Source organism: Solea solea, chromosome 16, assembly GCF_958295425.1.
Source record: "Solea solea chromosome 16, fSolSol10.1, whole genome shotgun sequence".
Taxonomy (NCBI): domain Eukaryota; kingdom Metazoa; phylum Chordata; class Actinopteri; order Pleuronectiformes; family Soleidae; genus Solea; species Solea solea.
This window is the reverse complement of record NC_081149.1, coordinates 2195001-2217500: the sequence shown is the minus strand read 5'-3', so window position 1 is coordinate 2217500 and position 22500 is coordinate 2195001. Positions and strand designations below refer to the sequence as shown.

General features: G+C 51.2%; 57 non-coding genes across 57 annotated transcripts in view; 17 read left to right on the top strand and 40 right to left on the bottom strand.

The window, feature by feature from the left end:
• Positions 1–253: 253 nt before the first annotated feature.
• LOC131442719 (U2 spliceosomal RNA) lies at positions 254–446 on the top strand. Its single transcript, XR_009233283.1, has one exon. It is a non-coding gene; the product is annotated as a U2 spliceosomal RNA (small nuclear RNA).
• Positions 447–570: 124 nt separating this feature from the next.
• Positions 571–689, bottom strand: LOC131441810 (5S ribosomal RNA). Its single transcript, XR_009232407.1, has one exon. It is a non-coding gene; the product is annotated as a 5S ribosomal RNA (ribosomal RNA).
• Positions 690–985: 296 nt separating this feature from the next.
• On the bottom strand, positions 986–1104 carry LOC131442003 (5S ribosomal RNA). Its single transcript, XR_009232590.1, has one exon. It is a non-coding gene; the product is annotated as a 5S ribosomal RNA (ribosomal RNA).
• A 296-nt stretch (positions 1105–1400) lies between these two features.
• On the bottom strand, positions 1401–1519 carry LOC131477867 (5S ribosomal RNA). The gene has a single exon (XR_009244187.1). It is a non-coding gene; the product is annotated as a 5S ribosomal RNA (ribosomal RNA).
• Positions 1520–1827: 308 nt separating this feature from the next.
• Positions 1828–2020, top strand: LOC131441680 (U2 spliceosomal RNA). Its single transcript, XR_009232283.1, has one exon. It is a non-coding gene; the product is annotated as a U2 spliceosomal RNA (small nuclear RNA).
• A 124-nt stretch (positions 2021–2144) lies between these two features.
• On the bottom strand, positions 2145–2263 carry LOC131477164 (5S ribosomal RNA). Its single transcript, XR_009243515.1, has one exon. It is a non-coding gene; the product is annotated as a 5S ribosomal RNA (ribosomal RNA).
• Positions 2264–2559: 296 nt separating this feature from the next.
• On the bottom strand, positions 2560–2678 carry LOC131441009 (5S ribosomal RNA). Its single transcript, XR_009231688.1, has one exon. It is a non-coding gene; the product is annotated as a 5S ribosomal RNA (ribosomal RNA).
• Positions 2679–2974: 296 nt separating this feature from the next.
• Positions 2975–3093, bottom strand: LOC131440934 (5S ribosomal RNA). The gene has a single exon (XR_009231615.1). It is a non-coding gene; the product is annotated as a 5S ribosomal RNA (ribosomal RNA).
• Positions 3094–3389: 296 nt separating this feature from the next.
• On the bottom strand, positions 3390–3507 carry LOC131441395 (5S ribosomal RNA). Its single transcript, XR_009232061.1, has one exon. It is a non-coding gene; the product is annotated as a 5S ribosomal RNA (ribosomal RNA).
• A 308-nt stretch (positions 3508–3815) lies between these two features.
• LOC131442432 (U2 spliceosomal RNA) lies at positions 3816–4008 on the top strand. The gene has a single exon (XR_009233005.1). It is a non-coding gene; the product is annotated as a U2 spliceosomal RNA (small nuclear RNA).
• A 124-nt stretch (positions 4009–4132) lies between these two features.
• Positions 4133–4251, bottom strand: LOC131477163 (5S ribosomal RNA). Its single transcript, XR_009243514.1, has one exon. It is a non-coding gene; the product is annotated as a 5S ribosomal RNA (ribosomal RNA).
• Positions 4252–4547: 296 nt separating this feature from the next.
• LOC131477586 (5S ribosomal RNA) lies at positions 4548–4666 on the bottom strand. Its single transcript, XR_009243916.1, has one exon. It is a non-coding gene; the product is annotated as a 5S ribosomal RNA (ribosomal RNA).
• Positions 4667–4962: 296 nt separating this feature from the next.
• On the bottom strand, positions 4963–5081 carry LOC131440933 (5S ribosomal RNA). Its single transcript, XR_009231614.1, has one exon. It is a non-coding gene; the product is annotated as a 5S ribosomal RNA (ribosomal RNA).
• A 296-nt stretch (positions 5082–5377) lies between these two features.
• LOC131441394 (5S ribosomal RNA) lies at positions 5378–5495 on the bottom strand. The gene has a single exon (XR_009232060.1). It is a non-coding gene; the product is annotated as a 5S ribosomal RNA (ribosomal RNA).
• A 308-nt stretch (positions 5496–5803) lies between these two features.
• Positions 5804–5996, top strand: LOC131442430 (U2 spliceosomal RNA). The gene has a single exon (XR_009233004.1). It is a non-coding gene; the product is annotated as a U2 spliceosomal RNA (small nuclear RNA).
• Positions 5997–6120: 124 nt separating this feature from the next.
• LOC131477787 (5S ribosomal RNA) lies at positions 6121–6239 on the bottom strand. The gene has a single exon (XR_009244107.1). It is a non-coding gene; the product is annotated as a 5S ribosomal RNA (ribosomal RNA).
• A 296-nt stretch (positions 6240–6535) lies between these two features.
• LOC131477585 (5S ribosomal RNA) lies at positions 6536–6654 on the bottom strand. Its single transcript, XR_009243915.1, has one exon. It is a non-coding gene; the product is annotated as a 5S ribosomal RNA (ribosomal RNA).
• Positions 6655–6950: 296 nt separating this feature from the next.
• Positions 6951–7069, bottom strand: LOC131441799 (5S ribosomal RNA). The gene has a single exon (XR_009232396.1). It is a non-coding gene; the product is annotated as a 5S ribosomal RNA (ribosomal RNA).
• Positions 7070–7365: 296 nt separating this feature from the next.
• On the bottom strand, positions 7366–7484 carry LOC131441787 (5S ribosomal RNA). Its single transcript, XR_009232385.1, has one exon. It is a non-coding gene; the product is annotated as a 5S ribosomal RNA (ribosomal RNA).
• A 308-nt stretch (positions 7485–7792) lies between these two features.
• Positions 7793–7985, top strand: LOC131441679 (U2 spliceosomal RNA). Its single transcript, XR_009232282.1, has one exon. It is a non-coding gene; the product is annotated as a U2 spliceosomal RNA (small nuclear RNA).
• Positions 7986–8109: 124 nt separating this feature from the next.
• Positions 8110–8228, bottom strand: LOC131441776 (5S ribosomal RNA). The gene has a single exon (XR_009232373.1). It is a non-coding gene; the product is annotated as a 5S ribosomal RNA (ribosomal RNA).
• A 296-nt stretch (positions 8229–8524) lies between these two features.
• On the bottom strand, positions 8525–8643 carry LOC131477583 (5S ribosomal RNA). The gene has a single exon (XR_009243914.1). It is a non-coding gene; the product is annotated as a 5S ribosomal RNA (ribosomal RNA).
• A 308-nt stretch (positions 8644–8951) lies between these two features.
• Positions 8952–9144, top strand: LOC131441678 (U2 spliceosomal RNA). The gene has a single exon (XR_009232281.1). It is a non-coding gene; the product is annotated as a U2 spliceosomal RNA (small nuclear RNA).
• A 205-nt stretch (positions 9145–9349) lies between these two features.
• On the bottom strand, positions 9350–9468 carry LOC131441885 (5S ribosomal RNA). Its single transcript, XR_009232479.1, has one exon. It is a non-coding gene; the product is annotated as a 5S ribosomal RNA (ribosomal RNA).
• Positions 9469–9982: 514 nt separating this feature from the next.
• LOC131441677 (U2 spliceosomal RNA) lies at positions 9983–10175 on the top strand. Its single transcript, XR_009232280.1, has one exon. It is a non-coding gene; the product is annotated as a U2 spliceosomal RNA (small nuclear RNA).
• A 124-nt stretch (positions 10176–10299) lies between these two features.
• On the bottom strand, positions 10300–10418 carry LOC131477162 (5S ribosomal RNA). The gene has a single exon (XR_009243513.1). It is a non-coding gene; the product is annotated as a 5S ribosomal RNA (ribosomal RNA).
• Positions 10419–10714: 296 nt separating this feature from the next.
• Positions 10715–10833, bottom strand: LOC131477582 (5S ribosomal RNA). The gene has a single exon (XR_009243913.1). It is a non-coding gene; the product is annotated as a 5S ribosomal RNA (ribosomal RNA).
• Positions 10834–11129: 296 nt separating this feature from the next.
• Positions 11130–11248, bottom strand: LOC131440932 (5S ribosomal RNA). The gene has a single exon (XR_009231613.1). It is a non-coding gene; the product is annotated as a 5S ribosomal RNA (ribosomal RNA).
• A 308-nt stretch (positions 11249–11556) lies between these two features.
• On the top strand, positions 11557–11749 carry LOC131441676 (U2 spliceosomal RNA). The gene has a single exon (XR_009232279.1). It is a non-coding gene; the product is annotated as a U2 spliceosomal RNA (small nuclear RNA).
• A 124-nt stretch (positions 11750–11873) lies between these two features.
• On the bottom strand, positions 11874–11992 carry LOC131441769 (5S ribosomal RNA). Its single transcript, XR_009232367.1, has one exon. It is a non-coding gene; the product is annotated as a 5S ribosomal RNA (ribosomal RNA).
• A 296-nt stretch (positions 11993–12288) lies between these two features.
• On the bottom strand, positions 12289–12407 carry LOC131441763 (5S ribosomal RNA). The gene has a single exon (XR_009232361.1). It is a non-coding gene; the product is annotated as a 5S ribosomal RNA (ribosomal RNA).
• A 308-nt stretch (positions 12408–12715) lies between these two features.
• On the top strand, positions 12716–12908 carry LOC131441675 (U2 spliceosomal RNA). Its single transcript, XR_009232278.1, has one exon. It is a non-coding gene; the product is annotated as a U2 spliceosomal RNA (small nuclear RNA).
• A 205-nt stretch (positions 12909–13113) lies between these two features.
• Positions 13114–13232, bottom strand: LOC131441652 (5S ribosomal RNA). The gene has a single exon (XR_009232256.1). It is a non-coding gene; the product is annotated as a 5S ribosomal RNA (ribosomal RNA).
• Positions 13233–13528: 296 nt separating this feature from the next.
• On the bottom strand, positions 13529–13647 carry LOC131441751 (5S ribosomal RNA). Its single transcript, XR_009232350.1, has one exon. It is a non-coding gene; the product is annotated as a 5S ribosomal RNA (ribosomal RNA).
• Positions 13648–13955: 308 nt separating this feature from the next.
• Positions 13956–14148, top strand: LOC131442718 (U2 spliceosomal RNA). The gene has a single exon (XR_009233282.1). It is a non-coding gene; the product is annotated as a U2 spliceosomal RNA (small nuclear RNA).
• A 124-nt stretch (positions 14149–14272) lies between these two features.
• LOC131441007 (5S ribosomal RNA) lies at positions 14273–14391 on the bottom strand. The gene has a single exon (XR_009231686.1). It is a non-coding gene; the product is annotated as a 5S ribosomal RNA (ribosomal RNA).
• A 296-nt stretch (positions 14392–14687) lies between these two features.
• Positions 14688–14806, bottom strand: LOC131441738 (5S ribosomal RNA). The gene has a single exon (XR_009232339.1). It is a non-coding gene; the product is annotated as a 5S ribosomal RNA (ribosomal RNA).
• A 308-nt stretch (positions 14807–15114) lies between these two features.
• On the top strand, positions 15115–15307 carry LOC131442557 (U2 spliceosomal RNA). The gene has a single exon (XR_009233129.1). It is a non-coding gene; the product is annotated as a U2 spliceosomal RNA (small nuclear RNA).
• A 205-nt stretch (positions 15308–15512) lies between these two features.
• Positions 15513–15631, bottom strand: LOC131477717 (5S ribosomal RNA). Its single transcript, XR_009244040.1, has one exon. It is a non-coding gene; the product is annotated as a 5S ribosomal RNA (ribosomal RNA).
• Positions 15632–15939: 308 nt separating this feature from the next.
• Positions 15940–16132, top strand: LOC131441674 (U2 spliceosomal RNA). Its single transcript, XR_009232277.1, has one exon. It is a non-coding gene; the product is annotated as a U2 spliceosomal RNA (small nuclear RNA).
• Positions 16133–16256: 124 nt separating this feature from the next.
• On the bottom strand, positions 16257–16375 carry LOC131477381 (5S ribosomal RNA). The gene has a single exon (XR_009243721.1). It is a non-coding gene; the product is annotated as a 5S ribosomal RNA (ribosomal RNA).
• A 296-nt stretch (positions 16376–16671) lies between these two features.
• Positions 16672–16790, bottom strand: LOC131477567 (5S ribosomal RNA). Its single transcript, XR_009243899.1, has one exon. It is a non-coding gene; the product is annotated as a 5S ribosomal RNA (ribosomal RNA).
• A 308-nt stretch (positions 16791–17098) lies between these two features.
• LOC131442555 (U2 spliceosomal RNA) lies at positions 17099–17291 on the top strand. Its single transcript, XR_009233127.1, has one exon. It is a non-coding gene; the product is annotated as a U2 spliceosomal RNA (small nuclear RNA).
• Positions 17292–17415: 124 nt separating this feature from the next.
• On the bottom strand, positions 17416–17534 carry LOC131441019 (5S ribosomal RNA). The gene has a single exon (XR_009231697.1). It is a non-coding gene; the product is annotated as a 5S ribosomal RNA (ribosomal RNA).
• Positions 17535–17842: 308 nt separating this feature from the next.
• Positions 17843–18035, top strand: LOC131442396 (U2 spliceosomal RNA). The gene has a single exon (XR_009232970.1). It is a non-coding gene; the product is annotated as a U2 spliceosomal RNA (small nuclear RNA).
• A 118-nt stretch (positions 18036–18153) lies between these two features.
• LOC131477667 (5S ribosomal RNA) lies at positions 18154–18272 on the bottom strand. The gene has a single exon (XR_009243992.1). It is a non-coding gene; the product is annotated as a 5S ribosomal RNA (ribosomal RNA).
• A 308-nt stretch (positions 18273–18580) lies between these two features.
• On the top strand, positions 18581–18773 carry LOC131442741 (U2 spliceosomal RNA). Its single transcript, XR_009233303.1, has one exon. It is a non-coding gene; the product is annotated as a U2 spliceosomal RNA (small nuclear RNA).
• Positions 18774–18897: 124 nt separating this feature from the next.
• On the bottom strand, positions 18898–19016 carry LOC131477565 (5S ribosomal RNA). Its single transcript, XR_009243897.1, has one exon. It is a non-coding gene; the product is annotated as a 5S ribosomal RNA (ribosomal RNA).
• Positions 19017–19324: 308 nt separating this feature from the next.
• On the top strand, positions 19325–19517 carry LOC131441522 (U2 spliceosomal RNA). The gene has a single exon (XR_009232127.1). It is a non-coding gene; the product is annotated as a U2 spliceosomal RNA (small nuclear RNA).
• Positions 19518–19641: 124 nt separating this feature from the next.
• On the bottom strand, positions 19642–19760 carry LOC131477656 (5S ribosomal RNA). The gene has a single exon (XR_009243981.1). It is a non-coding gene; the product is annotated as a 5S ribosomal RNA (ribosomal RNA).
• A 296-nt stretch (positions 19761–20056) lies between these two features.
• LOC131477027 (5S ribosomal RNA) lies at positions 20057–20175 on the bottom strand. The gene has a single exon (XR_009243382.1). It is a non-coding gene; the product is annotated as a 5S ribosomal RNA (ribosomal RNA).
• A 296-nt stretch (positions 20176–20471) lies between these two features.
• On the bottom strand, positions 20472–20590 carry LOC131441727 (5S ribosomal RNA). Its single transcript, XR_009232328.1, has one exon. It is a non-coding gene; the product is annotated as a 5S ribosomal RNA (ribosomal RNA).
• A 308-nt stretch (positions 20591–20898) lies between these two features.
• Positions 20899–21091, top strand: LOC131442857 (U2 spliceosomal RNA). Its single transcript, XR_009233415.1, has one exon. It is a non-coding gene; the product is annotated as a U2 spliceosomal RNA (small nuclear RNA).
• Positions 21092–21215: 124 nt separating this feature from the next.
• Positions 21216–21334, bottom strand: LOC131440916 (5S ribosomal RNA). Its single transcript, XR_009231598.1, has one exon. It is a non-coding gene; the product is annotated as a 5S ribosomal RNA (ribosomal RNA).
• A 303-nt stretch (positions 21335–21637) lies between these two features.
• LOC131477159 (5S ribosomal RNA) lies at positions 21638–21756 on the bottom strand. The gene has a single exon (XR_009243510.1). It is a non-coding gene; the product is annotated as a 5S ribosomal RNA (ribosomal RNA).
• A 296-nt stretch (positions 21757–22052) lies between these two features.
• LOC131441715 (5S ribosomal RNA) lies at positions 22053–22171 on the bottom strand. The gene has a single exon (XR_009232317.1). It is a non-coding gene; the product is annotated as a 5S ribosomal RNA (ribosomal RNA).
• A 296-nt stretch (positions 22172–22467) lies between these two features.
• The window catches only part of LOC131441704 (5S ribosomal RNA), a 119-nt gene continuing 86 nt past the window's right edge, over positions 22468–22500 (bottom strand). The window contains exon 1 of the ribosomal RNA XR_009232306.1: positions 22468–22500. This exon is cut by the window's right edge and continues 86 nt beyond it. This is a non-coding gene — a ribosomal RNA (5S ribosomal RNA).

Genomic DNA, 22500 nt, shown 5'->3' with positions numbered 1-22500 from the left:
GTAGGAGCTCAAAGGTCAGCCTTTCGAACGTTCAAGAGTTTAAGTTGTTTTTGGTGGGCTTTGCTGTATGGCCGCGCCCTTTGAGTGTGTCAAATGTCAAGCAGCTGTCCGTCAAGGCTCAGAGGTGCACTTAGATCACCTTGGGGCAGAGGTGATCAGCAGCAGCCTTTGTTATGCGCACTTAAAAAACATGGCACCACAACAAGTAACTTGTGTGCCAAGATCTTGAGTTGGCCCCAGACACTTGTGGGCCATCGCTTCTCGGCCTTTTGGCTAAGATCAAGTGTAGTATCTGTTCTAATCAGTTTAATATCTGATATGTCCTCTATATGGGGATTAAATATTAAATGCATTTTTGAGCATTGGGAGGTGAAAACTGGGGCTTGCTCTCTTCACTCCTTGCATTGACCTGGCATTGCAGTGCCACCAGGAACGGTGCACCATTCTCTTTTTTCTGTGAAAACCAAAGCAAGGCTGGAACTAGAAGGACGTTAACGTGTGCCTGTGCCCGTGCCCGTGCGTCAACGTAATTGCAAGCCCATGTTTCTTGTAAGGAAGCAGCAGTGTAAAAGCTTACAGCACCTGGTATTCCCAGGCGGTCTCCCATCCAAGTACTAACCAGGCCCGACCCTGCTTAGCTTCCGAGATCAGACGAGATCGGGCGTGCTCAGGGTGGTATGGCCGTAAGCCGACGGGCTGGGGACACAGACTCCTTTTATAGACTAGGCAAGGCCCCCTGCTCGTGGAGGAGCTCAAAAGTCAGCCTTTCGAACACACTGCACTTGAGCCTTTATCTCCACTACCTGCTACACTCTATTCCAGTATTAGGAAGCTACACCGAGATGGGTAAGCTGCTCCCCATCTCCAAGCTTCTCACATGCTTGCAGAGCGACATCCAAGGCTGAAACTAGAAGGACGTTAACGTGTGCCCGTGCGTCAACGTAATTGCAAGCCCATGTTTCTTGTAAGGAAGCAGCAGTGTAAAAGCTTACAGCACCTGGTATTCCCAGGCGGTCTCCCATCCAAGTACTAACCAGGCCCAACCCTGCTTAGCTTCCGAGATCAGACGAGATCGGGCGTGCTCAGGGTGGTATGGCCGTAAGCCGACGGGCTGGGGACACAGACTCCTTTTATAGACTAGGCAAGGCCCCCTGCTCGTGGAGGAGCTCAAAAGTCAGCCTTTCGAACACACTGCACTTGAGCCTTTATCTCCACTACCTGCTACACTCTATTCCAGTATTAGGAAGCTACACCGAGATGGGTAAGCTGCTCCCCATCTCCAAGCTTCTCACATGCTTGCAGAGCGACATCCAAGGCTGAAACTAGAAGGACGTTAACGTGTGCCCGTGCGTCAACGTAATTGCAAGCCCATGTTTCTTGTAAGGAAGCAGCAGTGTAAAAGCTTACAGCACCTGGTATTCCCAGGCGGTCTCCCATCCAAGTACTAACCAGGCCCGACCCTGCTTAGCTTCCGAGATCAGACGAGATTGGGCGTGCTCAGGGTGGTATGGCCGTAAGCCGACGGGCTGGGGACACAGACTCCTTTTATAGACTAGGCAAGGCCCCCTGCTCGTGGAGGAGCTCAAAGGTCAGCCTTTCGAACGTTCAAGAGTTTAAGTTGTTTATGGTGGGCTTTGCTGTATGGCCGCGCCCTTTGAGTGTGTCAAATGTCAAGCAGCTGTCCGTCAAGGCTCAGAGGTGCACTTAGATCACCTTGGGGCGGAGGTGATCAGCAGCAGCCTATGTTATGCGCACTTAAAAAACATGGCACCGCAACAAGTAACTTGTGTGCCAAGATCTTGAGTTGGCCCCAGACACTTGTGGGCCATCGCTTCTCGGCCTTTTGGCTAAGATCAAGTGTAGTATCTGTTCTTATCAGTTTAATATCTGATATGTCCTCTATATGGGGATTAAATATTAAATGCATTTTTGAGCATTGGGAGGTGAAAACTGGGGCTTGCTCTCTTCACTCCTTGCATTGACCTGGCATTGCAGTGCCACCAGGAACGGTGCACCATTCTCTTTTTTCTGTGAAAACCAAAGCAAGGCTGGAACTAGAAGGACGTTAACGTGTGCCTGTGCCCGTGCCCGTGCGTCAACGTAATTGCAAGCCCATGTTTCTTGTAAGGAAGCAGCAGTGTAAAAGCTTACAGCACCTGGTATTCCCAGGCGGTCTCCCATCCAAGTACTAACCAGGCCCGACCCTGCTTAGCTTCCGAGATCAGACGAGATCGGGCGTGCGCAGGGTGGTATGGCCGTAAGCCGACGGGCTGGGGACACAGACTCCTTTTATAGACTAGGCAAGGCCCCCTGCTCGTGGAGGAGCTCAAAAGTCAGCCTTTCGAACACACTGCACTTGAGCCTTTATCTCCACTACCTGCTACACTCTATTCCAGTATTAGGAAGCTACACCGAGATGGGTAAGCTGCTCCCCATCTCCAAGCTTCTCACATGCTTGCAGAGCGACATCCAAGGCTGAAACTAGAAGGACGTTAACGTGTGCCAGTGCGTCAACGTAATTGCAAGCCCATGTTTCTTGTAAGGAAGCAGCAGTGTAAAAGTTTACAGCACCTGGTATTCCCAGGCGGTCTCCCATCCAAGTACTAAGCAGGCCCGACCCTGCTTAGCTTCCGAGATCAGACGAGATCGGGCGTGCTCAGGGTGGTATGGCCGTAAGCCTACGGGCTGGGGACACAGACTCCTTTTATAGACTAGGCAAGGCCCCCTGCTCGTGGAGGAGCTCAAAAGTCAGCCTTTCGAACACACTGCACTTGAGCCTTTATCTCCACTACCTGCTACACTCTATTCCAGTATTAGGAAGCTACACCGAGATGGGTAAGCTGCTCCCCATCTCCAAGCTTCTCACATGCTTGCAGAGCGACATCCAAGGCTGAAACTAGAAGGACGTTAACGTGTGCCAGTGCGTCAACGTAATTGCAAGCCCATGTTTCTTGTAAGGAAACAGCAGTGTAAAAGCTTACAGCACCTGGTATTCCCAGGCGGTCTCCCATCCAAGTACTAAGCAGGCCCGACCCTGCTTAGCTTCCGAGATCAGACGAGATCAGGCGTGCTCAGGGTGGTATGGCCGTAAGCCTACGGGCTGGGGACACAGACTCCTTTTATAGACTAGGCAAGGCCCCCTGCTCGTGGAGGAGCTCAAAAGTCAGCCTTTCGAACACACTGCACTTGAGCCTTTATCTCCACTACCTGCTACACTCTATTCCAGTATTAGGAAGCTACACCGAGATGGGTAAGCTGCTCCCCATCTCCAAGCTTCTCACATGCTTGCAGAGCGACATCCAAGGCTGAAACAAGAAGGACGTTAACGTGTGCCCGTGCGTCAACGTAATTGCAAGCCCATGTTTCTTGTAAGGAAGCAGCAGTGTAAAAGCTTACAGCACCTGGTATTCCCAGGCGGTCTCCCATCCAAGTACTAACCAGGCCCGACCCGCTTAGCTTCCGAGATCAGACGAGATCCGGCGTGCTCAGGGTGGTATGGCCGTAAGCCGACGGGCTGGGGACACAGACTCCTTTTATAGACTAGGCAAGGCCCCCTGCACGTGGAGGAGCTCAAAGGTCAGCCTTTCGAACGTTCAAGAGTTTAAGTTGTTTTTGGTGGGCTTTGCTGTATGGCTGCGCCCTTTGAGTGTGTCAAATGTCAAGCAGCTGTCCGTCAAGGCTCAGAGGTGCACTTAGATCACCTTGGGGCGGAGGTGATCAGCAGCAGCCTTTGTTATGCGCACTTAAAAAACATGGCACCACAACAAGTAACTTGTGTGCCAAGATCTTGAGTTGGCCCCAGACACTTGTGGGCCATCGCTTCTCGGCCTTTTGGCTGAGATCAAGTGTAGTATCTGTTCTTATCAGTTTAATATCTGATATGTCCTCTATATGGGGATTAAATATTAAATGCATTTTTGAGCATTGGGAGGTGAAAACTGGGGCTTGCTCTCTTCACTCCTTGCATTGACCTGGCATTGCAGTGCCACCAGGAACGGTGCACCATTCTCTTTTTTCTGTGAAAACCAAAGCAAGGCTGGAACTAGAAGGACGTTAACGTGTGCCTGTGCCCGTGCCCGTGCGTCAACGTAATTGCAAGCCCATGTTTCTTGTAAGGAAGCAGCAGTGTAAAAGCTTACAGCACCTGGTATTCCCAGGCGGTCTCCCATCCAAGTACTAACCAGGCCCGACCCTGCTTAGCTTCCGAGATCAGACGAGATCGGGCGTGCGCAGGGTGGTATGGCCGTAAGCCGACGGGCTGGGGACACAGACTCCTTTTATAGACTAGGCAAGGCCCCCTGCTCGTGGAGGAGCTCAAAAGTCAGCCTTTCGAACACACTGCACTTGAGCCTTTATCTCCACTACCTGCTACACTCTATTCCAGTATTAGGAAGCTACACCGAGATGGGTAAGCTGCTCCCCATCTCCAAGCTTCTCACATGCTTGCAGAGCGACATCCAAGGCTGAAACTAGAAGGACGTTAACGTGTGCCAGTGCGTCAACGTAATTGCAAGCCCATGTTTCTTGTAAGGAAGCAGCAGTGTAAAAGCTTACAGCACCTGGTATTCCCAGGCGGTCTCCCATCCAAGTACTAAGCAGGCCCGACCCTGCTTAGCTTCCGAGATCAGACGAGATCGGGCGTGCTCAGGGTGGTATGGCCGTAAGCCTACGGGCTGGGGACACAGACTCCTTTTATAGACTAGGCAAGGCCCCCTGCTCGTGGAGGAGCTCAAAAGTCAGCCTTTCGAACACACTGCACTTGAGCCTTTATCTCCACTACCTGCTACACTCTATTCCAGTATTAGGAAGCTACACCGAGATGGGTAAGCTGCTCCCCATCTCCAAGCTTCTCACATGCTTGCAGAGCGACATCCAAGGCTGAAACTAGAAGGACGTTAACGTGTGCCAGTGCGTCAACGTAATTGCAAGCCCATGTTTCTTGTAAGGAAACAGCAGTGTAAAAGCTTACAGCACCTGGTATTCCCAGGCGGTCTCCCATCCAAGTACTAAGCAGGCCCGACCCTGCTTAGCTTCCGAGATCAGACGAGATCAGGCGTGCTCAGGGTGGTATGGCCGTAAGCCTACGGGCTGGGGACACAGACTCCTTTTATAGACTAGGCAAGGCCCCCTGCTCGTGGAGGAGCTCAAAAGTCAGCCTTTCGAACACACTGCACTTGAGCCTTTATCTCCACTACCTGCTACACTCTATTCCAGTATTAGGAAGCTACACCGAGATGGGTAAGCTGCTCCCCATCTCCAAGCTTCTCACATGCTTGCAGAGCGACATCCAAGGCTGAAACAAGAAGGACGTTAACGTGTGCCCGTGCGTCAACGTAATTGCAAGCCCATGTTTCTTGTAAGGAAGCAGCAGTGTAAAAGCTTACAGCACCTGGTATTCCCAGGCGGTCTCCCATCCAAGTACTAACCAGGCCCGACCCGCTTAGCTTCCGAGATCAGACGAGATCCGGCGTGCTCAGGGTGGTATGGCCGTAAGCCGACGGGCTGGGGACACAGACTCCTTTTATAGACTAGGCAAGGCCCCCTGCACGTGGAGGAGCTCAAAGGTCAGCCTTTCGAACGTTCAAGAGTTTAAGTTGTTTTTGGTGGGCTTTGCTGTATGGCTGCGCCCTTTGAGTGTGTCAAATGTCAAGCAGCTGTCCGTCAAGGCTCAGAGGTGCACTTAGATCACCTTGGGGCGGAGGTGATCAGCAGCAGCCTTTGTTATGCGCACTTAAAAAACATGGCACCACAACAAGTAACTTGTGTGCCAAGATCTTGAGTTGGCCCCAGACACTTGTGGGCCATCGCTTCTCGGCCTTTTGGCTGAGATCAAGTGTAGTATCTGTTCTTATCAGTTTAATATCTGATATGTCCTCTATATGGGGATTAAATATTAAATGCATTTTTGAGCATTGGGAGGTGAAAACTGGGGCTTGCTCTCTTCACTCCTTGCATTGACCTGGCATTGCAGTGCCACCAGGAACGGTGCACCATTCTCTTTTTTCTGTGAAAACCAAAGCAAGGCTGGAACTAGAAGGACGTTAACGTGTGCCTGTGCCCGTGCCCGTGCGTCAACGTAATTGCAAGCCCATGTTTCTTGTAAGGAAGCAGCAGTGTAAAAGCTTACAGCACCTGGTATTCCCAGGCGGTCTCCCATCCAAGTACTAACCAGGGCCGACCCTGCTTAGCTTCCGAGATCAGACGAGATCGGGCGTGCTCAGGGTGGTATGGCCGTAAGCCGACGGGCTGGGGACACAGACTCCTTTTATAGACTAGGCAAGGCCCCCTGCTCGTGGAGGAGCTCAAAAGTCAGCCTTTCGAACACACTGCACTTGAGCCTTTATCTCCACTACCTGCTACACTCTATTCCAGTATTAGGAAGCTACACCGAGATGGGTAAGCTGCTCCCCATCTCCAAGCTTCTCACATGCTTGCAGAGCGACATCCAAGGCTGAAACTAGAAGGACGTTAACGTGTGCCAGTGCGTCAACGTAATTGCAAGCCCATGTTTCTTGTAAGGAAGCAGCAGTGTAAAAGCTTACAGCACCTGGTATTCCCAGGCGGTCTCCCATCCAAGTACTAAGCAGGCCCGACCCTGCTTAGCTTCCGAGATCAGACGAGATCGGGCGTGCTCAGGGTGGTATGGCCGTAAGCCTACGGGCTGGGGACACAGACTCCTTTTATAGACTAGGCAAGGCCCCCTGCTCGTGGAGGAGCTCAAAAGTCAGCCTTTCGAACACACTGCACTTGAGCCTTTATCTCCACTACCTGCTACACTCTATTCCAGTATTAGGAAGCTACAGCGAGATGGGTAAGCTGCTCCCCATCTCCAAGCTTCTCACATGCTTGCAGAGCGACATCCAAGGCTGAAACTAGAAGGACGTTAACGTGTGCCCGTGCGTCAACGTAATTGCAAGCCCATGTTTCTTGTAAGGAAGCAGCAGTGTAAAAGCTTACAGCACCTGGTATTCCCAGGCGGTCTCCCATCCAAGTACTAACCAGGCCCGACCCTGCTTAGCTTCCGAGATCAGACGAGATCGGGCGTGCTCAGGGTGGTATGGCCGTAAGCCGACGGGCTGGGGACACATACTCCTTTTATAGACTAGGCAAGGCCCCCTGCTCGTAGAGGAGCTCAAAAGTCAGCCTTTCGAACACACTGCACTTGAGCCTTTATCTCCACTACCTGCTACACTCTATTCCAGTATTAGGAAGCTACACCGAGATGGGTAAGCTGCTCCCCATCTCCAAGCTTCTCACATGCTTGCAGAGCGACATCCAAGGCTGAAACTAGAAGGACGTTAACGTGTGCCCGTGCGTCAACGTAATTGCAAGCCCATGTTTCTTGTAAGGAAGCAGCAGTGTAAAAGCTTACAGCACCTGGTATTCCCAGGCGGTCTCCCATCCAAGTACTAACCAGGCCCGACCCTGCTTAGCTTCCGAGATCAGACGAGATCGGGCGTGCTCAGGGTGGTATGGCCGTAAGCCGACGGGCTGGGGACACAGACTCCTTTTATAGACTAGGCAAGGCCCCCTGCTCGTGTAGGAGCTCAAAGGTCAGCCTTTCGAACGTTCAAGAGTTTAAGTTGTTTTTGGTGGGCTTTGCTGTATGGCTGCGCCCTTTGAGTGTGTCAAATGTCAAGCAGCTGTCCGTCAAGGCTCAGAGGTGCACTTAGATCACCTTGGGGCGGAGGTGATCAGCAGCAGCCTATGTTATGCGCACTTAAAAAACATGGCACCGCAACAAGTAACTTGTGTGCCAAGATCTTGAGTTGGCCCCAGACACTTGTGGGCCATCGCTTCTCGGCCTTTTGGCTAAGATCAAGTGTAGTATCTGTTCTTATCAGTTTAATATCTGATATGTCCTCTATATGGGGATTAAATATTAAATGCATTTTTGAGCATTGGGAGGTGAAAACTGGGGCTTGCTCTCTTCACTCCTTGCATTGACCTGGCATTGCAGTGCCACCAGGAACGGTGCACCATTCTCTTTTTTCTGTGAAAACCAAAGCAAGGCTGGAACTAGAAGGACGTTAAAGTGTGCCTGTGCCCGTGCCCGTGCGTCAACGTAATTGCAAGCCCATGTTTCTTGTAAGGAAGCAGCAGTGTAAAAGCTTACAGCACCTGGTATTCCCAGGCGGTCTCCCATCCAAGTACTAACCAGGCCCGACCCTGCTTAGCTTCCGAGATCAGACGAGATCGGGCGTGCTCAGGGTGGTATGGCCGTAAGCCGACGGGCTGGGGACACAGACTCCTTTTATAGACTAGGCAAGGCCCCCTGCTCGTGGAGGAGCTCAAAAGTCAGCCTTTCGAACACACTGCACTTGAGCCTTTATCTCCACTACCTGCTACACTCTATTCCAGTATTAGGAAGCTACACCGAGATGGGTAAGCTGCTCCCCATCTCCAAGCTTCTCACATGCTTGCAGAGCGACATCCAAGGCTGAAACTAGAAGGACGTTAACGTGTGCCAGTGCGTCAACGTAATTGCAAGCCCATGTTTCTTGTAAGGAAGCAGCAGTGTAAAAGCTTACAGCACCTGGTATTCCCAGGCGGTCTCCCATCCAAGTACTAAGCAGGCCCGACCCTGCTTAGCTTCCGAGATCAGACGAGATCGGGCGTGCTCAGGGTGGTATGGCCGTAAGCCTACGGGCTGGGGACACAGACTCCTTTTATAGACTAGGCAAGGCCCCCTGCACAGGGAGGAGCTCAAAGGTCAGCCTTTCGAACGTTCAAGAGTTTAAGTTGTTTTTGGTGGGCTTTGCTGTATGGCTGCGCCCTTTGAGTGTGTCAAATGTCAGGCAGCTGTCCGTCAAGGCTCAGAGGTGCACTTAGATCACCTTGGGGCGGAGGTGATCAGCAGCAGCCTTTGTTATGCGCACTTAAAAAACATGGCACCACAACAAGTAACTTGTGTGCCAAGATCTTGAGTTGGCCCCAGACACTTGTGGGCCATCGCTTCTCGGCCTTTTGGCTAAGATCAAGTGTAGTATCTGTTCTTATCAGTTTAATATCTGATATGTCCTCTATATGGGGATTAAATATTAAATGCATTTTTGAGCATTGGGAGGTGAAAACTGGGGCTTGCTCTCTTCACTCCTTGCATTGACCTGGCATTGCAGTGCCACCAGGAACGGTGCACCATTCTCTTTTTTCTGTGAAAACCAAAGCAAGGCTGGAACTAGAAGGACGTTAACGTGTGCCTGTGCCCGTGCCCGTGCGTCAACGTAATTGCAAGCCCATGTTTCTTGCAAGGCTGGAACTAGAAGGACGTTAACGTGTGCCTGTGCCCGTGCCCGTGCGTCAACGTAATTGCAAGCCCATGTTTCTTGTAAGGAAGCAGCAGTGTAAAAGCTTACAGCACCTGGTATTCCCAGGCGGTCTCCCATCCAAGTACTAACCAGGCCCAACCCTGCTTAGCTTCCGAGATCAGACGAGATCGGGCGTGCTCAGGGTGGTATGGCCGTAAGCCGACAGGCTGGGGACACAGACTCCTTTTATAGACTAGGCAAGGCCCCCTGCTCGTGGAGGAGCTCAAAAGTCAGCCTTTCGAACACACTGCACTTGAGCCTTTATCTCCACTACCTGCTACACTCTATTCCAGTATTAGGAAGCTACACCGAGATGGGTAAGCTGCTCCCCATCTCCAAGCTTCTCACATGCTTGCAGAGCGACATCCAAGGCTGAAACTAGAAGGACGTTAACGTGTGCCAGTGCGTCAACGTAATTGCAAGCCCATGTTTCTTGTAAGGAAGCAGCAGTGTAAAAGCTTACAGCACCTGGTATTCCCAGGCGGTGTCCCATCCAAGTACTAACCAGGCCCGACCCTGCTTAGCTTCCGAGATCAGACGAGATCCGGAACTTAGATCACCTTGGGACGGAGGTGATCAGCAGCAGCCTATGTTATGCGCACTTAAAAAACATGGCACCGCAACAAGTAACTTGTGTGCCAAGATCTTGAGTTGGCCCCAGACACTTGTGGGCCATCGCTTCTCGGCCTTTTGGCTAAGATCAAGTGTAGTATCTGTTCTTATCAGTTTAATATCTGATATGTCCTCTATATGGGGATTAAATATTAAATGCATTTTTGAGCATTGGGAGGTGAAAACTGGGGCTTGCTCTCTTCACTCCTTGCATTGACCTGGCATTGCAGTGCCACCAGGAACGGTGCACCATTCTCTTTTTTCTGTGAAAACCAAAGCAAGGCTGGAACTAGAAGGACGTTAACGTGTGCCTGTGCCCGTGCCCGTGCGTCAACGTAATTGCAAGCCCATGTTTCTTGTAAGGAAGCAGCAGTGTAAAAGCTTACAGCACCTGGTATTCCCAGGCGGTCTCCCATCCAAGTACTAACCAGGCCCGACCCTGCTTAGCTTCCGAGATCAGACGAGATCGGGCGTGCGCAGGGTGGTATGGCCGTAAGCCGACGGGCTGGGGACACAGACTCCTTTTATAGACTAGGCAAGGCCCCCTGCTCGTGGAGGAGCTCAAAAGTCAGCCTTTCGAACACACTGCACTTGAGCCTTTATCTCCACTACCTGCTACACTCTATTCCAGTATTAGGAAGCTACACCGAGATGGGTAAGCTGCTCCCCATCTCCAAGCTTCTCACATGCTTGCAGAGCGACATCCAAGGCTGAAACTAGAAGGACGTTAACGTGTGCCAGTGCGTCAACGTAATTGCAAGCCCATGTTTCTTGTAAGGAAGCAGCAGTGTAAAAGCTTACAGCACCTGGTATTCCCAGGCGGTCTCCCATCCAAGTACTAAGCAGGCCCGACCCTGCTTAGCTTCCGAGATCAGACGAGATCGGGCGTGCTCAGGGTGGTATGGCCGTAAGCCTACGGGCTGGGGACACAGACTCCTTTTATAGACTAGGCAAGGCCCCCTGCTCGTGGAGGAGCTCAAAAGTCAGCCTTTCGAACACACTGCACTTGAGCCTTTATCTCCACTACCTGCTACACTCTATTCCAGTATTAGGAAGCTACACCGAGATGGGTAAGCTGCTCCCCATCTCCAAGCTTCTCACATGCTTGCAGAGCGACATCCAAGGCTGAAACTAGAAGGACGTTAACGTGTGCCAGTGCGTCAACGTAATTGCAAGCCCATGTTTCTTGTAAGGAAGCAGCAGTGTAAAAGCTTACAGCACCTGGTATTCCCAGGCGGTCTCCCATCCAAGTACTAAGCAGGCCCGACCCTGCTTAGCTTCCGAGATCAGACGAGATCAGGCGTGCTCAGGGTGGTATGGCCGTAAGCCTACGGGCTGGGGACACAGACTCCTTTTATAGACTAGGCAAGGCCCCCTGCTCGTGTAGGAGCTCAAAGGTCAGCCTTTCGAACGTTCAAGAGTTTAAGTTGTTTTTGGTGGGCTTTGCTGTATGGCTGCGCCCTTTGAGTGTGTCAAATGTCAAGCAGCTGTCCGTCAAGGCTCAGAGGTGCACTTAGATCACCTTGGGGCGGAGGTGATCAGCAGCAGCCTATGTTATGCGCACTTAAAAAACATGGCACCGCAACAAGTAACTTGTGTGCCAAGATCTTGAGTTGGCCCCAGACACTTGTGGGCCATCGCTTCTCGGCCTTTTGGCTAAGATCAAGTGTAGTATCTGTTCTTATCAGTTTAATATCTGATATGTCCTCTATATGGGGATTAAATATTAAATGCATTTTTGAGCATTGGGAGGTGAAAACTGGGGCTTGCTCTCTTCACTCCTTGCATTGACCTGGCATTGCAGTGCCACCAGGAACGGTGCACCATTCTCTTTTTTCTGTGAAAACCAAAGCAAGGCTGGAACTAGAAGGACGTTAAAGTGTGCCTGTGCCCGTGCCCGTGCGTCAACGTAATTGCAAGCCCATGTTTCTTGTAAGGAAGCAGCAGTGTAAAAGCTTACAGCACCTGGTATTCCCAGGCGGTCTCCCATCCAAGTACTAACCAGGCCCAACCCTGCTTAGCTTCCGAGATCAGACGAGATCGGGCGTGCTCAGGGTGGTATGGCCGTAAGCCGACAGGCTGGGGACACAGACTCCTTTTATAGACTAGGCAAGGCCCCCTGCTCGTGGAGGAGCTCAAAAGTCAGCCTTTCGAACACACTGCACTTGAGCCTTTATCTCCACTACCTGCTACACTCTATTCCAGTATTAGGAAGCTACACCGAGATGGGTAAGCTGCTCCCCATCTCCAAGCTTCTCACATGCTTGCAGAGCGACACCCAAGGCTGAAACTAGAAGGACGTTAACGTGTGCCCGTGCGTCAACGTAATTGCAAGCCCATGTTTCTTGTAAGGAAGCAGCAGTGTAAAAGCTTACAGCACCTGGTATTCCCAGGCGGTCTCCCATCCAAGTACTAACCAGGCCCGACCCTGCTTAGCTTCCGAGATCAGACGAGATCGGGCGTGCTCAGGGTGGTATGGCCGTAAGCCTACGGGCTGGGGACACAGACTCCTTTTATAGACTAGGCAAGGCCCCCTGCACAGGGAGGAGCTCAAAGGTCAGCCTTTCGAACGTTCAAGAGTTTAAGTTGTTTTTGGTGGGCTTTGCTGTATGGCTGCGCCCTTTGAGTGTGTCAAATGTCAGGCAGCTGTCCGTCAAGGCTCAGAGGTGCACTTAGATCACCTTGGGGCGGAGGTGATCAGCAGCAGCCTTTGTTATGCGCACTTAAAAAACATGGCACCACAACAAGTAACTTGTGTGCCAAGATCTTGAGTTGGCCCCAGACACTTGTGGGCCATCGCTTCTCGGCCTTTTGGCTAAGATCAAGTGTAGTATCTGTTCTTATCAGTTTAATATCTGATATGTCCTCTATATGGGGATTAAATATTAAATGCATTTTTGAGCATTGGGAGGTGAAAACTGGGGCTTGCTCTCTTCACTCCTTGCATTGACCTGGCATTGCAGTGCCACCAGGAACGGTGCACCATTCTCTTTTTTCTGTGAAAACCAAAGCAAGGCTGGAACTAGAAGGACGTTAACGTGTGCCTGTGCCCGTGCCCGTGCGTCAACGTAATTGCAAGCCCATGTTTCTTGCAAGGCTGGAACTAGAAGGACGTTAACGTGTGCCTGTGCCCGTGCCCGTGCGTCAACGTAATTGCAAGCCCATGTTTCTTGTAAGGAAGCAGCAGTGTAAAAGCTTACAGCACCTGGTATTCCCAGGCGGTCTCCCATCCAAGTACTAACCAGGCCCAACCCTGCTTAGCTTCCGAGATCAGACGAGATCGGGCGTGCTCAGGGTGGTATGGCCGTAAGCCGACAGGCTGGGGACACAGACTCCTTTTATAGACTAGGCAAGGCCCCCTGCTCGTGGAGGAGCTCAAAAGTCAGCCTTTCGAACACACTGCACTTGAGCCTTTATCTCCACTACCTGCTACACTCTATTCCAGTATTAGGAAGCTACACCGAGATGGGTAAGCTGCTCCCCATCTCCAAGCTTCTCACATGCTTGCAGAGCGACATCCAAGGCTGAAACTAGAAGGACGTTAACGTGTGCCCGTGCGTCAACGTAATTGCAAGCCCATGTTTCTTGTAAGGAAGCAGCAGTGTAAAAGCTTACAGCACCTGGTATTCCCAGGCGGTCTCCCATCCAAGTACTAACCAGGCCCGACCCTGCTTAGCTTCCGAGATCAGACGAGATCGGGCGTGCTCAGGGTGGTATGGCCGTAAGCCGACGGGCTGGGGACACAGACTCCTTTTATAGACTAGGCAAGGCCCCCTGCACAGGGAGGAGCTCAAAGGTCAGCCTTTCGAACGTTCAAGAGTTTAAGTTGTTTTTGGTGGGCTTTGCTGTATGGCTGCGCCCTTTGAGTGTGTCAAATGTCAAGCAGCTGTCCGTCAAGGCTCAGAGGTGCACTTAGATCACCTTGGGGCGGAGGTGATCAGCAGCAGCCTTTGTTATGCGCACTTAAAAAACATGGCACCACAACAAGTAACTTGTGTGCCAAGATCTTGAGTTGGCCCCAGACACTTGTGGGCCATCGCTTCTCGGCCTTTTGGCTAAGATCAAGTGTAGTATCTGTTCTAATCAGTTTAATATCTGATATGTCCTCTATATGGGGATTAAATATTAAATGCATTTTTGAGCATTGGGAGGTGAAAACTGGGGCTTGCTCTCTTCACTCCTTGCATTGACCTGGCATTGCAGTGCCACCAGGAACGGTGCACCATTCTCTTTTTTCTGTGAAAACCAAAGCAAGGCTGGAACTAGAAGGACGTTAACGTGTGCCTGTGCCCGTGCCCGTGCGTCAACGTAATTGCAAGCCCATGTTTCTTGTAAGGAAGCAGCAGTGTAAAAGCTAACAGCACCTGGTATTCCCAGGCGGTCTCCCATCCAAGTACTAACCAGGCCCGACCCTGCTTAGCTTCCGAGATCAGACAAGATCGGGCGTGCTCAGGGTGGTATGGCCGTAAGCCGACAGGCTGGGGACACAGACTCCTTTTATAGACTAGGCAAGGCCCCCTGCTCGTGGAGGAGCTCAAAAGTCAGCCTTTCGAACACACTGCACTTGAGCCTTTATCTCCACTACCTGCTACACTCTATTCCAGTATTAGGAAGCTACACCGAGATGGGTAAGCTGCTCCCCATCTCCAAGCTTCTCACATGCTTGCAGAGCGACATCCAAGGCTGAAACTAGAAGGACGTTAACGTGTGCCCGTGCGTCAACGTAATTGCAAGCCCATGTTTCTTGTAAGGAAGCAGCAGTGTAAAAGCTTACAGCACCTGGTATTCCCAGGCGGTCTCCCATCCAAGTACTAACCAGGCCCGACCCTGCTTAGCTTCCGAGATCAGACGAGATCGGGCGTGCTCAGGGTGGTATGGCCGTAAGCCGACGGGCTGGGGACACAGACTCCTTTTATAGACTAGGCAAGGCCCCCTGCACAGGGAGGAGCTCAAAGGTCAGCCTTTCGAACGTTCAAGAGTTTAAGTTGTTTTTGGTGGGCTTTGCTGTATGGCTGCGCCCTTTGAGTGTGTCAAATGTCAAGCAGCTGTCCGTCAAGGCTCAGAGGTGCACTTAGATCACCTTGGGGCGGAGGTGATCAGCAGCAGCCTTTGTTATGCGCACTTAAAAAACATGGCACCACAACAAGTAACTTGTGTGCCAAGATCTTGAGTTGGCCCCAGACACTTGTGGGCCATCGCTTCTCGGCCTTTTGGCTAAGATCAAGTGTAGTATCTGTTCTTATCAGTTTAATATCTGATATGTCCTCTATATGGGGATTAAATATTAAATGCATTTTTGAGCATTGGGAGGTGAAAACTGGGGCTTGCTATCTTCACTCCTTGCATTGACCTGGCATTGCAGTGCCACCAGGAACGGTGCACCATTCTCTTTTTTCTGTGAAAACCAAAGCAAGGCTGGAACTAGAAGGACGTTAACGTGTGCCTGTGCCCGTGCCCGTGCGTCAACGTAATTGCAAGCCCATGTTTCTTGCAAGGCTGGAACTAGAAGGACGTTAACGTGTGCCTGTGCCCGTGCCCGTGCGTCAACGTAATTGCAAGCCCATGTTTCTTGTAAGGAAGCAGCAGTGTAAAAGCTTACAGCACCTGGTATTCCCAGGCGGTCTCCCATCCAAGTACTAACCAGGCCCGACCCTGCTTAGCTTCCGAGATCAGACGAGATTGGGCGCGCTCAGGGTGGTATGGCCGTAAGCCGACGGGCTGGGGACACAGACTCCTTTTATAGACTAGGCAAGGCCCCCTGCTCGTGGAGGAGCTCAAAGGTCAGCCTTTCGAACGTTCAAGAGTTTAAGTTGTTTTTGGTGGGCTTTGCTGTATGGCCGCGCCCTTTGAGTGTGTCAAATGTCAAGCAGCTGTCCGTCAAGGCTCAGAGGTGCACTTAGATCACCTTGGGGCGGAGGTGATCAGCAGCAGCCTTTGTTATGCGCACTTAAAAAACATGGCACCACAACAAGTAACTTGTGTGCCAAGATCTTGAGTTGGCCCCAGACACTTGTGGGCCATCGCTTCTCGGCCTTTTGGCTAAGATCAAGTGTAGTATCTGTTCTTATCAGTTTAATATCTGATATGTCCTCTATATGGGGATTAAATATTAAATGCATTTTTGAGCATTGGGAGGTGAAAACTGGGGCTTGCTCTCTTCACTCCTTGCATTGACCTGGCATTGCAGTGCCACCAGGAACGGTGCACCATTCTCTTTTTTCTGTGAAAACCAAAGCAAGGCTGGAACTAGAAGGACGTTAACGTGTGCCTGTGCCCGTGCCCGTGCGTCAACGTAATTGCAAGCCCATGTTTCTTGTAAGGAAGCAGCAGTGTAAAAGCTTATAGCACCTGGTATTCCCAGGCGGTCTCCCATCCAAGTACTAACCAGGCCCAACCCTGCTTAGCTTCCGAGATCAGACGAGATCGGGCGTGCTCAGGGTGGTATGGCCGTAAGCCGACGGGCTGGGGACACAGACTCCTTTTATAGACTAGGCAAGGCCCCCTGCTCGTGGAGGAGCTCAAAGGTCAGCCTTTCGAACACACTGCACTTGAGCCTTTATCTCCACTATCTGCTACACTATATTCCAGTATTAGGAAGCTACATCGAGATGGGTAAGCTGCTGCCCATCTCCAAGCTTCTCACGTGCTTGCAGAGCGACATCCAAGGCAGAAACTAGAAGGACGTTAACGTGTGCCCGTGCGTCAACGTAATTGCAAGCCCATGTTTCTTGTAAGGAATCAGCAGTGTAAAAGCTTATAGCACCTGGTATTCCCAGGCGGTCTCCCATCCAAGTACTAACCAGGCCCGACCCTGCTTAGCTTCCGAGATCAGACGAGATCGGGCGTGCTCAGGGTGGTATGGCCGTAAGCTGACGGGCTGGGGACACAGACTCCTTTTATAGACTAGACAAGGCCCCCTGCTCGTGGAGGAGCTCAAAGGTCAGCCTTTCGAACGTTCAAGAGTTTAAGTTGTTTTTGGTGGGCTTTGCTGTATGGCCGCGCCCTTTGAGTGTGTCAAATGTCAAGCAGCTGTCCGTCAAGGCTCAGAGGTGCACTTAGATCACCTTGGGGCGGAGGTGATCAGCAGCAGCCTTTGTTATGCGCACTTAAAAAACATGGCACCACAACAAGTAACTTGTGTGCCAAGATCTTGAGTTGGCCCCAGACACTTGTGGGCCATCGCTTCTCGGCCTTTTGGCTAAGATCAAATGTAGTATCTGTTCTTATCAGTTTAATATCTGATATGTCCTCTATATGGGGATTAAATATTAAATGCATTTTTGAGCATTGGGAAGTGAAAACTGGGGCTTGCTCTCTTCACTCCTTGCATTGACCTGGCATTGCAGTGCCACCAGGAACGGTGCACCATTCTCTTTTTTCTGTGAAAACCAAAGCAAGGCTGGAACTAGAAGGACGTTAACGTGTGCCTGTGCCCGTGCCCGTGCGTCAACGTAATTGCAAGCCCATGTTTCTTGTAAGGAATCAGCAGTGTAAAAGCTTATAGCACCTGGTATTCCCAGGCGGTCTCCCATCCAAGTACTAACCAGGCCCGACCCTGCTTGTCTTCCGAGATCAGACGAGATCGGGCGTGCTCAGGGTGGTATGGCCGTAAGCCGATGGGCTGGGGACACAGACTCCTTTTATAGACTAGGCAAGGCCCCCTGCTCGTGGAGGAGCTCAAAAGTCAGCCTTTCGAACGTTCAAGAGTTTAAGTTGTTTTTGGTGGGCTTTGCTGTATGGCCGCGCCCTTTGAGTGTGTCAAATGTCAAGCAGCTGTCCGTCAAGGCTCAGAGGTGCACTTAGATCACCTTGGGGCGGAGGTGATCAGCAGCAGCCTTTGTTATGCGCACTTAAAAAACATGGCACCACAACAAGTAACTTGTGTGCCAAGATCTTGAGTTGGCCCCAGACACTTGTGGGCCATCGCTTCTCGGCCTTTTGGCTAAGATCAAGTGTAGTATCTGTTCTTATCAGTTTAATATCTGATATGTCCTCTATATGGGGATTAAATATTAAATGCATTTTTGAGCATTGCGAGGTGAAAACTGGGGCTTGCTCTCTTCACTCCTTGCATTGACCTGGCATTGCAGTGCCACCAGGAACGGTGCACCATTCTCTTTTTTCTGTGAAAACCAAAGCAAGGCTGGAACTAGAAGGACGTTAACGTGTGCCTGTGCCCGTGCGTCAAGGTAATTGCAAGCCCATGTTTCTTGTAAGGAAGCAGCAGTGTAAAAGCTTACAGCACCTGGTATTCCCAGGCGGTCTCCCATCCAAGTAGTAACCAGGCCCGACCCTGCTTAGCTTCCGAGATCAGACGAGATCGGGCGTGCTCAGGGTGGTATGGCCGTAAGCCAACGGGCTGGGGACACAGACTCCTTTTATAGACTAGGCAAGGCCCCCTGCTCATGGAGGAGCTCAAAAGTCAGCCTTTCGAACGTTCAAGAATTTAAGTTGTTTTTGGTGGGCTTTGCTGTATGGCCGCGCCCTTTGAGTGTGTCAAATGTCAAGCAGCTGTCCGTCAAGGCTCAGAGGTGCACTTAGATCACCTTGGGGCGGAGGTGATCAGCAGCAGCCTTTGTTATGCGCACTTAAAAAACATGGCACCAAAACAAGTAACTTGTGTGCCAAGATCTTGAGTTGGCCCCAGACACTTGTGGGCCATCGCTTCTCTGCCTTTTGGCTAAAATCAAGTGTAGTATCTGTTCTTATCAGTTTAATATCTGATATGTCCTCTATATGGGGATTAAATATTAAATGTATTTTTGAGCATTGGGAGGTGAAAACTGGGGCTTGCTCTCTTCACTCCTTGCATTGACCTGGCATTGCAGTGCCACCAGGAACGGTGCACCATTCACTTTTTTCTGTGAAAACCAAAGCAAGGCTGGAACTAGAAGGACGTTAACGTGTGCCTGTGGCCGTGCCCGTGCGTCAACGTAATTGCAAGCCCATGTTTCTTGTAAGGAATCAGCAGTGTAAAAGCTTATAGCACCTGGTATTCCCAGGCGGTCTCCCATCCAAGTACTAACCAGGCCCGACCCTGCTTAGCTTCCGAGATCAGACGAGATCGGGCGTGCTCAGGGTGGTATGGCCGTAAGCCGACGGGCTGGGGACACAGACTCCTTTTATAGACTAGGCAAGGCCCCCTGCTCGTGGAGGAGCTCAAAAGTCAGCCTTTCGAACGTTCAAGAGTTTAAGTTGTTTTTGGTGGGCTTTGCTGTATGGCCGCGCCCTTTGAGTGTGTCAAATGTCAAGCAGCTGTCCGTCAAGGCTCAGAGGTGCACTTAGATCACCTTGGGGCGGAGGTGATCAGCAGCAGCCTTTGTTATGCGCACTTAAAAAACATGGCACCACAACAAGTAACTTGTGTGCCAAGATCTTCAGTTGGCCCCAGACACTTGTGGGCCATCGCTTCTCGGCCTTTTGGCTAAGATCAAGTGTAGTATCTGTTCTTATCAGTTTAATATCTGATATGTCCTCTATATGGGGATTAAATATTAAATGCATTTTTGAGCATTGGGAAGTGAAAACTGGGGCTTGCTCTCTTCACTCCTTGCATTGACCTGGCATTGCAGTGCCACCAGGAACGGTGCACCATTCTCTTTTTTCTGTGAAAACCAAAGCAAGGCTGGAACTAGAAGGACGTTAACGTGTGTCTGTGCCCGTGCCCGTGCGTCAACGTAATTGCAAGCCCATGTTTCTTGTAAGGAAGCAGCAGTGTAAAAGCTTACAGCACCTGGTATTCCCAGGCGGTCTCCCATCCAAGTACTAACCAGGCCCGACCCTGCTTAGCTTCCGAGATCAGACGAGATCGGGCTTGCTCAGGGTGGTATGGCCGTAAGCCGACGGGCTGGGGACACAGACTCCTTTTATAGACTAGGCAAGGCCCCCTGCTCGTGGAGGAGCTCAAAAGTCAGCCTTTCGAACACACTGCACTTGAGCCTTTATCTCCACTACCTGCTACACTCTATTCCAGTATTAGGAAGCTACACCAAGATGGGTAAGCTGCTCCCCATCTCCAAGCTTCTCACATGCTTGCAGAGCGACATCCAAGGCTGAAACTAGAAGGACGTTAACGTGTGCCCGTGCGTCAACGTAATTGCAAGCCCATGTTTCTTGTAAGGAAGCAGCAGTGTAAAAGCTTACAGCACCTGGTATTCCCAGGCGGTCTCCCATCCAAGTACTAACCAGGCCCGACCCTGCTTAGCTTCCGAGATCAGACGAGATCGGGCGTGCTCAGGGTGGTATGGCTGTAAGCCGACGGGCTGGGGACACAGACTCCTTTTATAGACTAGGCAAGGCCCCCTGCTCGTGGAGGAGCTCAAAAGTCAGCCTTTCGAACACACTGCACTTGAGCCTTTATCTCCACTACCTGCTACACTCTATTCCAGTATTAGGAAGCTACACCGAGATGGGTAAGCTGCTCCCCATCTCCAAGCTTCTCACATGCTTGCAGAGCGACATCCAAGGCTGAAACTAGAAGGACGTTAACGTGTGCCCGTGCGTCAACGTAATTGCAAGCCCATGTTTCTTGTAAGGAAGCAGCAGTGTAAAAGCTTACAGCACCTGGTATTCCCAGGCGGTCTCCCATCCAAGTACTAACCAGGCCCGACCCTGCTTAGCTTCCGAGATCAGACGAGATCGGGCGTGCTCAGGGTGGTATGGCCGTAAGCCGACGGGCTGGGGACACAGACTCCTTTTATAGACTAGGCAAGGCCCCCTGCACGTGGAGGAGCTCAAAGGTCAGCCTTTCGAACGTTCAAGAGTTTAAGTTGTTTTTGGTGGGCTTTGCTGTATGGCTGCGCCCTTTGAGTGTGTCAAATGTCAAGCAGCTGTCCGTCAAGGCTCAGAGGTGCACTTAGATCACCTTGGGGCGGAGGTGATCAGCAGCAGCCTTTGTTATGCGCACTTAAAAAACATGGCACCACAACAAGTAACTTGTGTGCCAAGATCTTGAGTTGGCCCCAAACACTTGTGGGCCATCGCTACTCGGCCTTTTGGCTAAGATCAAGTGTAGTATATGTTCTTATCAGTTTAATATCTGATATGTCCTCTATATGGGGATTAAATATTAAATGCATTTTTGAGCATTGGGAGGTGAAAACTGGGGCTTGCTCTCTTCACTCCTTGCATTGACCTGGCACTGCTGTGCCACCAGGAACGGTGCACCATTCTCTTTTTTCTGTGAAAACCAAAGCAAGGCTGGAACTAGAAGGACGTTAACGTGTGCCCGTGCCCGTGCCCGTGCGTCAACGTAATTGCAAGCCCATGTTTCTTGTAAGGAAGCAGCAGTGTAAAAGCTTACAGCACCTGGTATTCCCAGGCGGTCTCCCATCCAAGTACTAACCAGGCCCGACCCTGCTTAGCTTCCTAGATCAGACGAGATCGGGCGTGCTCAGGGTGGTATGGCCGTAAGCCGACGGGCTGGGGACACAGACTCCTTTTATAGACTAGGCAAGGCCCCCTGCTCGTGGAGGAGCTCAAAAGTCAAAAGTCAGCCTTTCGAACACACTGCACTTGAGCCTTTATCTCCACTACCTGCTACACTCTATTCCAGTATTAGGAAGCTACACCGAGATGGGTAAGCTGCTCCCCATCTCCAAGCTTCTCACATGCTTGCAGAGCGACATCCAAGGCTGAAACTAGAAGGACGTTAACGTGTGCCCGTGCGTCAACGTAATTGCAAGCCCATGTTTCTTGTAAGGAAGCAGCAGTGTAAAAGCTTACAGCACCTGGTATTCCCGGGCGGTCTCCCATCCAAGTACTAACCAGGCCCGACCCTGCTTAGCTTCCGAGATCAGACGAGATCGGGCGTGCTCAGGGTGGTATGGCCGTAAGCCGACGGGCTGGGGACACAGACTCCTTTTATAGACTAGGCAAGGCCCCCTGCTCGTGGAGGAGCTCAAAAGTCAGCCTTTCGAACACACTGCACTTGAGCCTTTATCTCCACTACCTGCTACACTCTATTCCAGTATTAGGAAGCTACACCGAGATGGGTAAGCTGCTCCCCATCTCCAAGCTTCTCACATGCTTGCAGAGCGACATCCAAGGCTGAAACTAGAAGGACGTTAACGTGTGCCCGTGCGTCAACGTAATTGCAAGGCCATGTTTCTTGTAAGGAAGCAGCAGTGTAAAAGCTTACAGCACCTGGTATTCCCAGGCGGTCTCCCATCCAAGTACTAACCAGGCCCGACCCTGCTTAGCTTCCGAGATCAGACGAGATCGGGCGTGCTCAGGGTGGTATGGCCGTAAGCCGACGGGCTGGGGACACAGACTCCTTTTATAGACTAGGCAAGGCCCCCTGCTCGTGGAGGAGCTCAAAAGTCAGCCTTTCGAACACACTGCACTTGAGCCTTTATCTCCACTACCTGCTACACTCTATTCCAGTATTAGGAAGCTACACCGAGATGGGTAAGCTGCTCCCCATCTCCAAGCTTCTCACATGCTTGCAGAGCGACATCCAAGGCTGAAACTAGAAGGACGTTAACGTGTGCCCGTGCGTCAACGTAATTGCAAGCCCATGTTTCTTGTAAGGAAGCAGCAGTGTAAAAGCTTACAGCACCTGGTATTCCCAGGCGGTCTC